Source organism: Coptis chinensis, chromosome 3 (genome assembly GCF_015680905.1).
Source record: "Coptis chinensis isolate HL-2020 chromosome 3, ASM1568090v1, whole genome shotgun sequence".
NCBI lineage: Eukaryota > Viridiplantae > Streptophyta > Magnoliopsida > Ranunculales > Ranunculaceae > Coptis > Coptis chinensis.
The window spans coordinates 26,614,117-26,618,229 of NC_141458.1; the positions used below are offsets into that span (position 1 = coordinate 26,614,117).

Genomic DNA, 4,113 nt, shown 5'->3' on the forward strand with positions numbered 1-4,113 from the left:
AACAAAATATGACAACATTTAGTTAAGGTACATTGATCAACTATACTCCAACATGACAATTGAGTCAGAGATATGTACATGGATATAGAAAAATGACGCAACACCTATAGAAAACAATACCATATAACTGGATTGAAATGTCTAAGATCACAAAATGGGTAATCAGTATTCACAACTCACAAACTTAACTTATAATCAGTTATATGAATTTCAGATAGGTGGTGGTCAATTCAATCCCCTAAGCATTAAACCCAATTCAGGAAAGGCAAATCAATCACCATGTAAGAACTAAACATCAATAAATCCAATCGAGTGAATCAACAATCACAAGCACCCCCACTAGTTGCGCTATCAATACGAACAACCTAAACACAGATATCAACCAAATCACAGTTCACCTAAACACAGATCTCAACCTAACCACACCTAAACACGGTCCACCCAAACTTAACTTCAAGGAAGCAATGCGAGCTGCAAAAGGATGGAGTCCTAGACTTTAACACCTTTGGACTTCAAGTTATGTGGCTGGTATTGTGGGTATTTGGCTACAATGTAACAAGTCACACTTTGAGAATAAGAAACTGTGTTTAAGAGACTGTTAGATGTATGTCAAAAATCAAAACTTCACAGAACTCCAAGGGCTTGAAACATCTATTTGACAGAATCCCTAGGTGTGGTAATATGTGTCCAAGTCATTGTGGACTGTAAGAATAAACTAGATGGACATAAATATCAAATCCCATATACCCAAATCCTCAAAACAGTTGAAATTTCAGGACGGAACTTCATTGTTCGGTTGATAAACGAAAGAACCAGACCTTGGCAGGCTCATTTAGATGATAATATAGTTGATTAGAATATTTGTATGATGTGTTCAAATTTAATTCGTTTTTGAATGTTTTGGATCATGTAAATTAGCATACAACTATTAGATTATATAATTGAGAAAGTTTTCAAACTATATATGGATTATGTTATGGTTCAAGTTTCTACAATGGAGGTTGATTGTTTTGACTTTAAATGCTTTCAACTATAAATTATCTACGTGTCAGGTGTGTAGGTATATATATATATATATATATATATATATATATATATATATATATATATATATATATAGCTAGGTTTTAGGAGAGATTACCTCAAATGTTGCTTCGAAGCCCAGAGCTCGATCTTCCCAACCTCACGCAGAGACTCTTCCAGCTTCTTCTTCTTACCGCATCGGCCAAGTCGCTTGAATGAAACAAGCTGCCCATGTCCTCCATTGCTGTGAGTAGAACCTAAAAGCGTGCGCCGCTGCTTGCTTGTGTGAAGTCTTCGAACCGAGAGGCCACAAACTTCAAGTCGTTGGCCATGAGAGCAAAACCTTCAACCTATGTTATAGCCCACAATCATTCGGTCAAAATCGGAAGGTTGGAGGAGGGGGGGGTCAAGGTCCCATGTGAGCAGCTCTTCTCCGCGAAGTTGCCCAGCTTTGAGATATTCAGAATTTAAAAGCCGGTTCTACCACCATTTGTGGTCACGGTCAATAGCTTGCCACGCATGATGAAGAGCATCTCATCAACCGGGTCTCCTTCACGGACAATATAGCTTTCTTCAGTGGTGTAGAATGCAGGCTTGAGACGATCACACATTGCATCCAATAATTGCTCATCCATTTTTTTCAAACATTGACACCTAAAGAAAGAAAAAACGGTGAGTATTTAACTAATTCCTCATCTTTAATGGATGAAGGTGTTTCATAGCACACACGATTAACGTAACCTAAACCGACATCAAGCAAACACTAAAAGGAGACTACTCTGTTTAAGATTAAGAATTGTAGTCAATTTGGTCAAAACACAAGTTCTCCCTACAATACTAGATGCAGTATGAGTTGCCTTAGTCTTGAAATACCAACTGCCTTTTTTGGAATTATATAGCTCATCCAAAGCCAGAGAAGAGTTGAGTTAACACCCCAATTCAGGTTTGTTGTCAAATAAGAAAGGAAGAACAAGAAAAAAATACGAAAGTACTCACTCTCATGAGTAGATCTAGGCACAGATCGCGTTTGATGTCCCTCCTTAGGTCCTTGGGAAGGTTACGCACCAGAAACTCTTTGTCCACCCCCCTTGTTTCTTGCCATTTGTATTGTTCATACCGCCTCATCCGTTCTCTCAGGTTCTCAGGGAGTAGACAGTGTGACATCCACTGTTCTGCATCTCGCCGTTTCACTTTCATCTCTTCTAGTCTAACAGTGTTGGATTGCAGATACGTCTATAACAAAAGGACAACATTCAGATCACTATCTCGGTATGGACCAAAAATGGCGATACTATAATTAATAAAAGGTTGTACACCTTTTTTTTGTTATTTTAGCTAAATCTCTATCAATAACCCCATTTGTTACAACTATGACTTTTATAGTGGTAATATTAAGTCTAGTAAGACCATGAGACCTACAGATAGATACATTTACATAAATAACTTTGAAAAAAGAAGGGGGAATTCATAAATACAAATTCTATATTAATAAACAAAAGAGAAAAAAGCAATGTTTTTAAAATATTAAAATGATCAAGCCAACCAAACCATATAATGAACATCGATCTTTATTATATCAAAGAATAGTTCTTAAATACATATATGACAAACACTGTCTCAGGTTTGCTCAGGCTTGTCTTATTTTGCAGTTAAAATCTTAAAATGGTCCCAGCAATTATTCTAATCTACTCGTAACAAGGTTAAAGACCATCGATTAAACCATCATGGTAGTTCCACCATTTATACCAACTACAAGAAATATCCAAGAAACAAAATCCATTATTCGAAGAGGAGTAAATTTTGGTAAAGGGTGTAAACACAAATATTGGTACATGGTATAAACACCAAAACTTGCAAATAATGGCAAGGAGGGATATGGGCTTAGAATAACCTGCATATAACTTTAATGGCCTGGAGTTTATGTTCAAATGGGGGTCTTTGATGGGGATTTCTTAGCGAGTTTTAGTGTACTTGTTTTGTCCTTAAGTTGCTTTTGTATTTTCTCTGGTAGAATATATCATCCCACTACTTTATATCCATTATGATTATATACTGACAGAGAGGGGGGAACCCTTAAATATAGTTAGAAATGATGGGGAAAAAAGGAGAACGTGTACTATCAAAACTCACATGACTTGCAAGCATGTACAGAAAGAGATTAAATGCAGCTCCTGCCCATGCCGTTTCGGTGAGTATGCCAGAAGTTTTTGTGACTTCCTTATACAGTGGCTGTATTCTAAGAAACCTCGGAACATATTGGAAAAGAACAATGAACCGCAACCAATTTTTTGTATTCAATGCCGTCAAGCCTCTCAACTTGGGGATGACAACCAAAATTACCACCTGAAATGTTTATATGAAGCATTTCACTTAATAAGAAATATAGAGATATTCAAAATTTATTTTTGACATGATTAATAATAACCAAAAAAGATCTATGAAATTAATTTGCAAATCATGAACAAACTAATAACACCCAAATTAATTTGCAAATCAACGAAATTAATTTGCAGATCATAATAGCTAAGAAAAATTTTAACCTGATAAACTAGTATATATCCAAAGTTCAAACTAGCAAAAAAAATTACCTGAACTGATAGCTACCGCTTGCAGAGTCCGTTCACTAAGTTATTAACAATAAAACATTAGTGTTTTTGTTCCTAATACCAGAAAAAGTTGCTTCTTTAATTTCTACAAACAAGTTTGAATGATAATTCTTGAAGAAACGAAAAGAAAAATCACAACTTTACTCTCTTTTTTAAGGTAAACAGGTTCAAAGAAAGATTTTTGCTTCAAAACTTACCAGAGATTTTCTTTCCCTCAATGAAGGAAGGATGAAGGTGGTAGACAAATTGAACCCGAAATAATTAAAGCACCTACGTACAAAAAAAACTATAGCTTTAACAATTATAGAAGATTAGAAAAGGGGTCGAAGAATAATTTAAAAAAGAATAAGGAGAGAGAAAGAAGTACCTGGAGATCGAAGTTGAGAGGATGAAGAAAGAGAGTGAGGAGCCATTCTATTTCCTTTTTAGTTTATGATGTTTTTCCTCTGTTACTAATTTCCCCCAAAAAGTGTTTCTTCCCACT

At 35.6% G+C, this 4,113-nt stretch overlaps 1 pseudogene across 1 annotated transcript; it reads right to left on the reverse strand.

The window, feature by feature from the left end:
• Nucleotides 1–295: 295 nt before the first annotated feature.
• On the reverse strand, nucleotides 296–4,034 carry LOC147508908 (cyclic nucleotide-gated ion channel 1-like; annotated as a pseudogene). Its single transcript, XR_015215935.1, has 5 exons — nucleotides 3,827–4,034; nucleotides 3,154–3,366; nucleotides 2,007–2,256; nucleotides 1,142–1,663; nucleotides 296–365 (listed from the first exon to the last, which is right to left on the reverse strand). The product of XR_015215935.1 is annotated as a cyclic nucleotide-gated ion channel 1-like (transcript).
• Between the last annotated feature and the right edge of the window lie 79 nt (nucleotides 4,035–4,113).